Raw genomic sequence first — 12,981 nt, forward strand, 5'->3', positions numbered from 1 at the left:
AAGATGGAAAGATCTCCCATGCTCATGGATTGGCAGGATTAATATAGTAAAAATGGCCATTTTACCAAAAGCAATCTACAGATTCAATGCAATCCCCATCAAAATACCAATCCAATTCTTCAAAGAGTTAGACAGAACAATTTGCAAATTCATCTGGAATAACAAAAAACCCAGGATAGCTAAAGCTATCCTCAACAATAAAGGGACTTCAGGGGGAATCACTATCCCTGAACTCAAGCAGTATTACAGAGCAATAGTGATAAAAACTGCATGGTATTGGTACAGAGACAGACAGATAGACCAATGGAATAGAATTGAAGACCCAGAAATGAACCCACACACCTATGGTCACTTGATTTTTGACAAAGGAGCCAAAACCATCCAATGGAAAAAAGATAGCATTTTCAGCAAATGGTGCTGGTTCAACTGGAGGGCAACATGTAGAAGAATGCAGATCGATCCATGCTTATCACCCTGTACAAAGCTTAAGTCCAAGTGGATCAAGGACCTCCACATCAAACCAGACACACTCAAACTAATAGAAGAAAAACTAGGGAAACATCTGGAACACATGGGCACTGGAAAAAATTTCCTGAACAAAACACCAATGGCTTATGCTCTAAGATCAAGAATCGACAAATGGGATCTCATAAAACTGCAAAGCTTCTGTCAGGCAAAGGACACTGTGGTTAGGACAAAACGGCAACCAACAGATTGGGAAAAGATCTTTACCAATCCTACGACAGATAGAGGCCTTATATCCAAAATATACAAAGAACTCAAGAAGTTAGACCGCAGGGAAACAAATAACCCTATTAAAAAATGGGGTTCAGAGCTAAACAAAGAATTCACAGCTGAGGAATGCCGAATGGCTGAGAAACACCTAAAGAAATGTTCAACATCTTTAGTCATAAGGGAAATGCAAATCAAAACAACCCTGAGATTTCACCTCACACCAGTGCGATTGGCTAAGATCAAAAACTCAGGTGACAGCAGATGGTGGCGAGGATGTGGAGAAAGAGGAACACTCCTCCATTGTTGGTGGGATTGCAGACTGGTAAAACCATTCTGGAAATCAGTCTGGAGGTTCCTCAGAAAATTGGACATTGAACTGCCTGAGGATCCAGCTATACCTCTCTTGGGCATATACCCAAAAGATGCCTCAACATATAAAAGAGACACGTGCTCCACTATGTTCATCGCAGCCTTATTTATAATAGCCAGAAGCTGGAAAGAACCCAGATGCCCTTCAACAGAGGAATGGATACAGAAAATGTGGTACATCTACACAATGGAATATTATTCAGCTATCAAGAACAACTAGTTTATGAAATTCATAGGCAAATGGTTGGAACTGGAAAATACCATCCTGAGTGAGCTAACCCAATCACAGAAAGACATACATGGTATGCACTCATTGATAAGTGGCTATTAGCCCAAATGCTTGAATTACCCTAGATCCCTAGAACAAACGAAACTCAAGACGGATGATCAAAATGTGAATGCTTCACTCCTTCTTTAAATGAGGAAAAAGAATACCCTTGGCAGGGAAGAGAGAGGCAAAGATTAAAACAGAGACTTAAGGAACACCCATTTAGAGCCTGCCCCACATGTGGCCCATACATATACAGCCACCCAATTAGACAAGATGGATGAAGCAAAGAAGTGCAGACCGACAGGAGCCGGATGTAGATCGCTCCTGAGAGACACAGCCAGAATACAGCAAATACAGAGGCGAATGCTAGCAGCAAACCACTGAACTGAGAATAGGTCCCCTATTGAAGGAATCAGAGAAAGAACTGGAAGAGCTTGAAGGGGCTCGAGACCCCAAAAGTACAACAATGCCAAGCAACCAGAGCTTCCAGGGACTAAGCCACTACCTAAAGACTATACATGGACTGACCCTGGACTCTGACCCCATAGGTAGCAATGAATATCCTAGTAAGAGCACCAGTGGAAGGGGAAGCCCTGGGTCCTGCTAAGACTGAACCCCCAGTGAACTAGTCTATGGGGGGAGGGCGGCAATAGGGGGAGGGTTGGGAGGGGAACACCCATAAGGAAGGGGAGGGGGGAGGGGGATGTTTGCCCGGAAACCGGGAAAGGAAATAACACTCGAAATGTATATAAGAAATACTCAAGTTAATAAAAAAAAAAATAAAAAATAAAAAAAGATGGATTTGTTAAAGAAAAAAAAAGTTTCTAACCCAAAACATTCAAGGAATTTCATGACAGAACCAAATTGAAATAATATCTTTTGAGTAATGCATGGATATCTCAAGCTGGCAGGGCTGGCTTCATGGGGAGGCATCTCTAAGACATACCAGAGACTTGGAATGGAGAAGGCTTTGACGACTCAATGCAGGTGACCATAGATGAGACACATATCTCTGGGGATATGGAACGTTCTGAAACAAGGCATGTTGTGGAGGGATAAGAGCAACAACCCATCCACAAAACATTTGACTCAAAGTTTGTCCTGTCTATAAGAAATGCTGAGACTAAGAATGAAACAGAGACTGAGGGAATGGGCAACTAAAACTAGCCCAACTTGATGCCCATCCCATGTACAAGCACCAGTCCTAGACCTTTAAAGATTCTATGTTATGCTTGAAGACAGGAGCCTAGCAAAACTATTCTCTGAGAGGCTCCACTCAGCAGCACAGAGACACGCAGACTAACATTGGGTAGAGTTAAGGTGTGCCTATGGAAGAGTTGGATGAGGATCCCAAAGGGGATAGAAACTAAAGAGGAAGTCCACTAGAGTCAACTAACGTTTAAATTTAGGGACTCTCAGAGACTGAGCTACCAAAGAAATATTCATGGGTTTAACCAAGACCCCCCCCCCCACACATATATATAGCAGATGTATAGTTCAGTCTTCCTGTGTGTTACCCAACAACTGGAATGTGAGCTGTTCCTAAAGCTGTTGCCTGTCTGTTAAATTTCTTCCCTAAACTGGGCTGCTTTGTATGGCCACAGTGGAGAAAGAGGAGAAGCAACACCTAGTCCTGTCTTGATAGGTCAGGATAAGGGGATACTCAGGGGCTCCCTACCTTCTCAGAGAGGAAGAGATGGGATAGGAGTAGGGAGAGTGTAAGGGAAGATAGGGAAGGGGCAGCAATTCAGATATAAACTAATGAATATATTAATTAATGGAAAAATAATATGAACAAACATGAATAGAAGAAAACAAATAAATTAATTTTTAAAAATTGGAGCCAATAATGTCCAAGAAACATACATGACTTATAGACATACATGTTGGCAAACAGAAATCTCATAAAGAGGATCCCGGCCCGCAGCAGCTCTCTGCTCCCAGACCCGGTGAGAGAGAGACCCAACCACCTGGTCAGGTGGGCACTCCTGAGGCTGCAGAGCGGAAGAGACCACCAACACTGCTCACCCCTGCCCACATCCCTGGCCCAAGAGGAAACTGTATAAGGCCTCTGGGCTCCCGTGGGGGAGGGCCCAGGAGCGGCAGGACCCCTGCCACAGACACCGCCGGACCCTGAAGGAAACAGACCGGATAAACAGTTCTCTGCACCCAAATCCCGTGGGAGGGAGAGCTAAACCTTCAGAGAGGCAGACAAGCCTGGGAAACAAGAAGAGACTGCTCCCTGCACACACATCTCGGACGCCAGAGGAAAAAGCCAAAGACCATCTGGAACCCTGGTGCACTGAAGCTCCCGGAAGGGGCGGCACAGGTCTTCCTGGTTGCTGCCGCTGCAGAGAGCCCCTGGGCAGCACCCCACGAGCGAACTTGAGCCTCGGGACCACAGGTAAGACCAAATTTTCTGCTGCAAGAAAGCTGCCTGGTGAGCTTGGGACACACGGAAGCAGAATTTCTCTAGAACCGGGCACGTTCTGTGTTTACCGGAAGTCCCACACCCGCGGATCCCGGCCCGCAGCAGCTCTCTGCTCCCAGACCCGGTGAGAGAGAGACCCAACCGCCTGGTCAGGTGGGCACTCCTGAGGCTGCAGAGCGGAAGAGACCACCAACACTGCTCACCCCTGCCCACATCCCTGGCCCAAGAGGAAACTGTATAAGGCCTCTGGGCTCCCGTGGGGGAGGGCCCAGGAGCGGCAGGACCCCTGCCAGAGACACCGCCGGACCCTGAAGGAAACAGACCGGATAAACAGTTCTCTGCACCCAAATCCCGTGGGAGGGAGAGCTAAACCTTCAGAGAGGCAGACAAGCCTTGGAAACCAGAAGAGACTGCTCCCTGCACACACATCTCGGACGCCAGAGGAAAAAGCCAAAGACCATCTGGAACCCTGGTGCACTGAAGCTCCCGGAAGGGGCGGCACAGGTCTTCCTGGTTGCTGCCGCTGCAGAGAGCCCCTGGACAGCACCCCACGAGCAAACCTGAGCCTCGGGACCACAGGTAAGACCAAATTTTCTGCTGCAAGAAAGCTGCCTGGTGAACTCAAGACACAGGCCCACAGGAACAGCTGAAGACCTGTAGAGAGGAAAAACTACACGCCCGAAAGCAGAACACTCTGTCCCCATAACTGACTGAAAGAGAGGAAAACAGGTCTACAGCACTCCTGACACACAGGCTTATAGGACAGTCTAGCCACTGTCAGAAATAGCAGAACAGAGTAACACTAGAGATAATCTGATGGCGAGAGGCAAGCGCAGGAACCCAAGCAACAGAAACCAACCCTACATGCCATCATCGGAGCCCAATTCTCCCACCAAAACAAACATGGAATATCCAAACACTCCAGAAAAGCAAGATCTAGTTTCAAAATCATATCTGATCATGATGCTGGAGGACTTCAGGAAAGACCTGAACACACTTAGGGAAGCACAGGAAAACATTAATAAACAAGTAAAAGCCTACAGAGAGGAATCGCAAAAATCCCTGAAAGAATTCCAAGAAAACACAATCAAACAGTTGAAGGAATTAAAAATGGAAATAGAAGCAATCAAGAAAGAACACATGGAAACAACCCTGGATATAGAAAACCAAAAGAAGAGACAAGGAGCTGTAGATACAAGCTTCACCAACAGAATACAAGAGATGGAAGAGAGAATCTCAGGAGCAGAAGATTCCATAGAAATCATTGACTCAACTGTCAAAGATAATGTAAAGCCGAAAAAGCTACTGATCCAAAACATACAGGAAATCCAGGACTCAATGAGAAGATCAAACCTAAGGATAATAGGTATAGAAGAGAGTGAAGACTCCCAGCTCAAAGGACCAGTAAATATCTTCAACAAAATCATAGAAGAAAACTTCCCTAACCTAAAAAAAGAGATACCCATAGACATACAGGAAGCCTACAGAACTCCAAATAGATTGGACCAGAAAAGAAACACCTCCCGTCACATAATTGTCAAAACACCAAACGCACAAAATAAAGAAAGAATATTAAAAGCAGTAAGGGAAAAAGGTCAAGTAACATATAAAGGGAGACCTATCAGAATCACACCAGACTTCTCGCCAGAAACTATGAAGGCCAGAAGATCCTGGACTGATGTTATACAGACCCTAAGAGAACACAAATGCCAGCCCAGATTACTGTATCCAGCAAAACTCTCAATTAACATTGATGGAGAAACCAAGATATTCCATGACAAAACCAAATTTACACAATATCTTTCTACAAATCCAGCACTACAAAGGATAATAAATGGTAAAGCCCAACATAAGGAGGCAAGCTATACCCTAGAAGAAGCAAGAAACTAATCGTCTTGGCAACAAAACAAAGAGAATGAAAGCACACAAACATAACCTCACATCAAATATGAATATAACGGGAAGCAATAATCACTATTCCTTAATATCTCTCAATATCAATGGCCTCAACTCCCCAATAAAAAGACATAGATTAACAAACTGGATACGCAACGAGGACCCTGCATTCTGCTGCCTACAGGAAACACACCTCAGAGACAAAGACAGACACTACCTCAGAGTGAAAGGCTGGAAAACAACTTTCCAAGCAAATGGTCAGAAGAAGCAAGCTGGAGTAGCCATTCTAATATCAAATAAAATCAATTTCCAACTAAAAGTCATCAAAAAAGATAAGGAAGGACACTTCATATTCATCAAAGGAAAAATCCACCAAGATGAACTCTCAATCCTAAATATCTATGCCCCAAATACAAGGGCACCTACATACGTAAAAGAAACCTTACTAAAGCTCAAGACACACATTGCACCTCACACAATAATAGTGGGAGATTTCAACACCCCACTCTCATCAATGGACAGATCATGGAAACAGAAATTAAACAGTGATGTCGACAGACTAAGAGAAGTCATGAGGCAAATGGACTTAACAGATATTTATAGAACATTCTATCCTAAAGCAAAAGGATATAACTTCTTCTCAGCTCCTCATGGTACTTTCTCCAAAATTGACCATATAATTGGTCAAAAAACGGGCCTCAACAGGTACAGAAAGATAGAAATAATCCCATGCGTGCTATCGGACCACCACGGCCTAAAACTGGTCTTCAATAACAATAAGGGAAGAATGCCCACATATACTTGGAAATTGAACAATGCTCTACTCAATGATAACCTGGTCAAGGAAAAATAAAGAAAGAAATTAAAAACTTTTTAGAATTTAATGAAAATGAAGATACAACATACTCAAACTTATGGGACACAATGAAAGCTGTGCTAAGAGGAAAACTCATAGCGCTGAGTGCCTGCAGAAAGAAACAGGAAAGAGCATATGTCAGCAGCTTGACAGCACACCTAAAAGCTCTAGAACAAAAAGAAGCAAATACACCCAGGAGGAGTAGAAGGCAGGAAATAATCAAACTCAGAGCTGAAATCAACCAAGTAGAAACAAAAAGGACCATAGAAAGAATCAACAGAACCAAAAGTTGGTTCTTTGAGAAAATCAACAAGATAGATAAACCCTTAGCCAGACTAACGAGAGGACACAGAGAGTGTGTCCAAATTAACAAAATCAGAAATGAAAAGGGAGACATAACTACAGATTCGGAGGAAATTCAAAAAATCATCAGATCTTACTATAAAAACCTATATTCAACAAAATTTGAAAATCTTCAGGAAATGGACAATTTCCTAGACAGATACCAGGTATCGAAGTTAAATCAGGAACAGATAAACCAGTTAAACAACCCCATAACTCCTAAGGAAATAGAAGCAGTCATTAAAGGTCTCCCAACCAAAAAGAGCCCAGGTCCAGACGGGTTTAGTGCAGAATTCTATCAAACCTTCATAGAAGACCTCATACCAATATTATCCAAACTATTCCACAAAATTGAAACAGATGGAGCCCTACCGAATTCCTTCTACGAAGCCACAATTACTCTTATACCTAAACCACACAAAGACACAACAAAGAAAGAGAACTTCAGACCAATTTCCCTTATGAATATCGACGCAAAAATACTCAATAAAATTCTGGCAAACCGAATTCAAGAGCACATCAAAACAATCATCCACCATGATCAAGTAGGCTTCATCCCAGGCATGCAGGGATGGTTTAATATACGGAAAACCATCAACGTGATCCATTATATAAACAAACTGAAAGAACAGAACCACATGATCATTTCATTAGATGCTGAGAAAGCATTTGACAAAATTCAACACCCCTTCATGATAAAAGTCCTGGAAAGAATAGGTATTCAAGGCCCATACCTAAACATAGTAAAAGCCATATACAGCAAACCAGTTGCTAACATTAAACTAAATGGAGAGAAACTTGAAGCAATCCCACTAAAATCAGGGACTAGACAAGGCTGCCCACTCTCTCCCTACTTATTCAATATAGTTCTTGAAGTTCTAGCCAGAGCAATCAGACAACAAAAGGAGATCAAAGGGATACAGATCGGAAAAGAAGAGGTCAAAATATCACTATTTGCAGATGACATGATAGTATATTTAAGTGATCCCAAAAGTTCCACCAGAGAACTACTAAAGCTGATAAACAACTTCAGCAAAGTGGCTGGGTATAAAATTAACTCAAATAAATCAGTTGCCTTCCTCTATACAAAAGAGAAACAAGCCGAGAAAGAAATTAGGGAAACGACACCCTTCATAATAGACCCAAATAATATAAAGTACCTCGGTGTGACTTTAACCAAGCAAGTAAAAGATCTGTACAATAAGAACTTCAAGACACTGAGGAAAGAAATTGAAGAAGACCTCAGAAGATGGAAAGATCTCCCATGCTCATGGATTGGCAGGATTAATATGGTAAAAATGGCCATTTTACCAAAAGCAATCTACAGATTCAATGCAATCCCCATCAAAATACCAATCCAATTCTTCAAAGAGTTAGACAGAACAATTTGCAAATTCATCTGGAATAACAAAAAACCCAGGATAGCTAAAGCTATCCTCAACAATAAAAGGACTTCAGGGGGAATCACTATCCCTGAACTCAAGCAGTATTACAGAGCAATAGTGATAAAAACTGCATGGTATTGGTACAGAGACAGACAGATAGACCAATGGAATAGAATTGAAGACCCAGAAATGAACCCACACACCTATGGTCACTTGATTTTTGACAAAGGAGCCAAAACCATCCAATGGAAAAAAGATAGCATTTTCAGCAAATGGTGCTGGTTCAACTGGAGGGCAACATGTAGAAGAATGCAGATCGATCCATCCTTATCACCCTGTACAAAGCTTAAGTCCAAGTGGATCAAGGACCTCCACATCAAACCAGACACACTCAAACTAATAGAAGAAAAACTAGGGAAGCATCTGGAACACATGGGCACTGGAAAAAATTTCCTGAACAAAACACCAATGGCTTATGCTCTAAGATCAAGAATCGACAAATGGGATCTCATAAAACTGCAAAGCTTCTGTAAGGCAAAGGACACTGTGGTTAGGACAAAACGGCAACCAACAGATTGGGAAAAGATCTTTACCAATCCTACAACAGATAGAGGCCTTATTTCCAAAATATACAAAGAACTCAAGAAGTTAGACCGCAGGGAAACAAATAACCCTATTAAAAAATGGGGTTCAGAGCTAAACAAAGAATTCACAGCTGAGGAATGCCGAATGGCTGAGAAACACCTAAAGAAATGTTCAACATCTTTAGTCATAAGGGAAATGCAAATCAAAACAACCCTGAGATTTCACCTCACACCAGTGCGATTGGCTAAGATCAAAAACTCAGGTGACAGCAGATGCTGGCGAGGATGTGGAGAAAGAGGAACACTCCTCCATTGTTGGTGGGATTGCAGACTGGTAAAACCATTCTGGAAATCAGTCTGGAGGTTCCTCAGAAAATTGGACATTGAACTGCCTGAGGATCCAGCTATACCTCTCTTGGGCATATACCCAAAAGATGCCTCAACATATAAAAGAGACACGTGCTCCACTATGTTCATCGCAGCCTTATTTATAATAGCCAGAAGCTGGAAAGAACCCAGATGCCCTTCAACAGAGGAATGGATACAGAAAATGTGGTACATCTACACAATGGAATATTACTCAGCTATCAAAAACAACGAGTTTATGAAATTCTTAGGCAAATGGTTGGAACTAGAAAATATCATCCTGAGTGAGCTAACCCAATCACAGAAAGACATACATGGTATGCACTCATTGATAAGTGGCTATTAGCCCAAATGCTTGAATTACCCTAGATCCCTAGAACAAACGAAACTCAAGACGGATGATCAAAATGTGAATGCTTCACTCCTTCTTTAAATGAGGAAAAAGAATACCCTTGGCATGGAAGGGAGAGGCAAAGATTAAAACAGAGACTGAAGGAACACCCATTCAGAGCCTGCCCCACATGTGGCCCATACATACACAGCCACCCAATTAGACAAGATGGATGAAGCAAAGAAGTGCAGACCGACAGGAGCCGGATGTAGATCGCTCCTGAGAGACACAGCCAGAATACAGCAAATATAGAGGCGAATGCCAGCAGCAAACCACTGAACTGAGAATAGGTCCCCTATTGAAGGAATCAGAGAAAGAACTGGAAGAGCTTGAAGGGGCTCGAGACCCCAAAAGTACAACAATGCCAAGCAACCAGAGCTTCCAGGGACTAAGCCACTACCTAAAGACTATACATGGACTGACCCTGGATTCTGACCCCATAGGTAGCAATGAATATCCTAGTAAGAGCACCAGTGGAAGGGGAAGCCCTGGGTCCTGCTAAGACTGAACCCCCAGTGAACTAGACTGTTGGGGGGAGGGCGGCAATGTGGGGAGGGTTGGGAGGGGAACACCCATAAGGAAGGGGAGGGTGTGGGGGATGTTTGCCCGGAAACCGGGAAAGGGAATAACACTCGAAATGTATATAAGAAATACTCAAGTTAATAAAAAAAAATAAGTTTTTTGAAAAAAAAAAAAAAAAGAAATCTCATAAAGAAAATCAGGAATCACAATATATTAGTAAAAAAAAAAACTTTTGGGGAAAAACAAACAAAAATAGACAAAGCATTATAAGGCACTCCCTCCTATCTACATACTCTCAAAAAATTTCCATTGAGCTACCTTTTTTCAGTTTTCCTGAAATCTATGTAAATTCTTTAAATCAAAAGCTCATCTTTTTTAAATATTATAGATTGATTTATTTAACTTTTTTTTATTAACTTGAGTATTTCTTATATACATTTCGAGTGTTATTCCCTTTCCCGGTTTCCGGGCAAACATCCACCTCCCCCCTCCCCTTCCTTATGGGTGTTCCCCTCCCAACCCTCCCCCCATTGCCGCCCTCCCCCCCACAGTCTAGTTCACTGGGGGTTCAGTCTTAGCAGGACCCAGGGCTTCCCCTTCCACTGGTGCTCTTACTAGGATATTCATTGCTACCTATGAGGTCAGAGTCCAGGGTCAGTCCATGTAGAGTCTTTAGGTAGTGGCTTAGTCCCTGGAAGCTCTGGTTGCTTGGCATTGGTGTACATATGGGGTTTCGAGCCCCTTCAAGCTCTTCCAGTTCTTTCTCTGATTCCTTCAAGGGGGTTCTATTCTCAGTTCAGTGGTTTGCTGCTGGCATTTGCCTCTGTATTTGCTGTATTCTGGCTGTGTCTCTCAGGAGCGATTTACATCCGGCTCCTGTCGGTCTGCACTTCATTGCTTCATCCATCTTGTCTAATTGGGTGGCTGTATATGTATGGGTCACATGTGGGGCAGGCTCTGAATGGGTGTTCCTTCAGTCTCTGTTTTAATCTTTGCCTCTCTCTTCCCTGCCAAGGGTATTCTTGTTCCCCTTTTAAAGAAGGCGTAAAACATTCACATTTTGATCATCCGTCTTGATTTTCATTTGTTCTAGGCATCTAGGGTAATTCAAGCATTTGGGCTAATAGCCACTTATCAATGAGTGCATACCATGTATGTCTTTCTGTGATTGGGTTAGCTCACTCAGGATGATATTTTCCAGTTCCAACCATTTGCCTATGAATTTCATAAAGTCGTTGTTTTTGATAGCTGAGTAATATTCCATGTGTAGATGTACCACATTTTCTGTATCCATTCCTCTGTTGAAGGGCATCTGGGTTCTCCAGCTTCTGGCTATTATAAATAAGGCTGCAATGAACATAGTGGAGCACGTGTCTTTTTTATATGTTGGGGCATCTTTTGGGTATATGCCCAAGAGAGGTATAGCTGGATCCTCAGGCAGTTCATTGTTCACTTTTCTGAGGATCCTCCAGACTGATTTCCAGAATGGTTGTACCAGTTTGCAATCCCACCAACAATGGAGGAGTGTTCCTCTTTCTCCACATCCTCGCCAGCATCTGTTGTACCCTGAGTTTTTGATCATAGGCATTCTCACTGGTGTGAGGTGAAATCTCAGGGTTGTTTTGATTTGCATTTCCCTTATGACTAAAGATGTTGAACATTTCTTTAGGTGTTTCTCAGCCATTCGGCATTCCTCAGCTGTGAATTCTTTGTTTAGCTCTGAACCCCATTTTTTAATAGGGTGATTTGTCTCCCTGCGGTCTAACTTCTTGAGTTCTTTGTATATTTTGGATATAAGGCCTCTATCTGTTGTAGGATTGGTAAAGATCTTTGCCCAATCTGTTGGTTGCCGTTTTGTCCTAACCACAGTGTCCTTTGCCTTACAGAAGCTTTGCAGTTTTATGAGATCCCATTTGTCGATTCTTGATCTTAGACCGTAAGGCATTGGTGTTTTGTTTAGGAAATTTTTTCCAGTGCCCATGTTTTCCAGATGCTTCCCTAGTTTTTCTTCTATTAGTTTGAGTGTGTCTGGTTTGATGTGGAGGTCCTTGATCCACTTGGACTTAAGCTTTGTACAGGGTGATAAGCATGGATCGATCTGCATTCTTCTACATGTTGCCCTCCAGTTGAACCAGCACCATTTGCTGAAAATGCTATCTTTTTTCCATTGGATGGTTTTGGCTCCTTTGTCAAAAATCAAGTGACCATAGGTGTGTAGGTTCATTTCTGGGTCTTCAATTCTATTCCATTGGTCTATCTGTCTGTCTCTGTACCAATACCATGCAGTTTTTATCACTATTGCTCAGTAATACTGCTTGAGTTCAGGGATAGTGATTCCCCCTGAAGTCCTTTTATTGTTGAGGATAGCTTTAGCTATCCCGGGTTTTTTGTTATTCCAGATGAATTTAAAATTGTTCTGTCTAACTCTTTGAAGAATTGGATTGGTATTTTGATGGGGATTGCATTGAATCTGTAGATTGCTTTTGGTAAAATGGCCATTTTTACTATATTAATCCTGCCAATCCATGAGCATGGGAGATCTTTCCATCTTCTGAGGTCTTCTTCAATTTCCTTCTTCAGTGTCTTGAAGTTCTTATTGTACAGATCTTTTACTTGCTTTGTGAAAGTCACACCGAGGTACTTTATATTATTTGGGTCTATTATGAAGGGTGTCATTTCCCTAATTTCTTTCTCGGCTTGTTTCTCTTTTGTATAGAAGAAGGCAACTGATTTATTTGAGTTAATTTTATACCCAGCCACTTTGCTGAAGTTGTCTATCAGCTTTAGTAGTTCTCTGGTCGAACGTTTGGGATCACTTAAATATACTATCATA

The sequence above is a fragment of the Rattus norvegicus genome, chromosome 1, assembly GCF_021556685.1.
Source record: "Rattus norvegicus strain SHRSP/BbbUtx chromosome 1, alternate assembly SHRSP_T2T, whole genome shotgun sequence".
NCBI classification, from domain to species: Eukaryota; Metazoa; Chordata; class Mammalia; order Rodentia; family Muridae; genus Rattus; species Rattus norvegicus.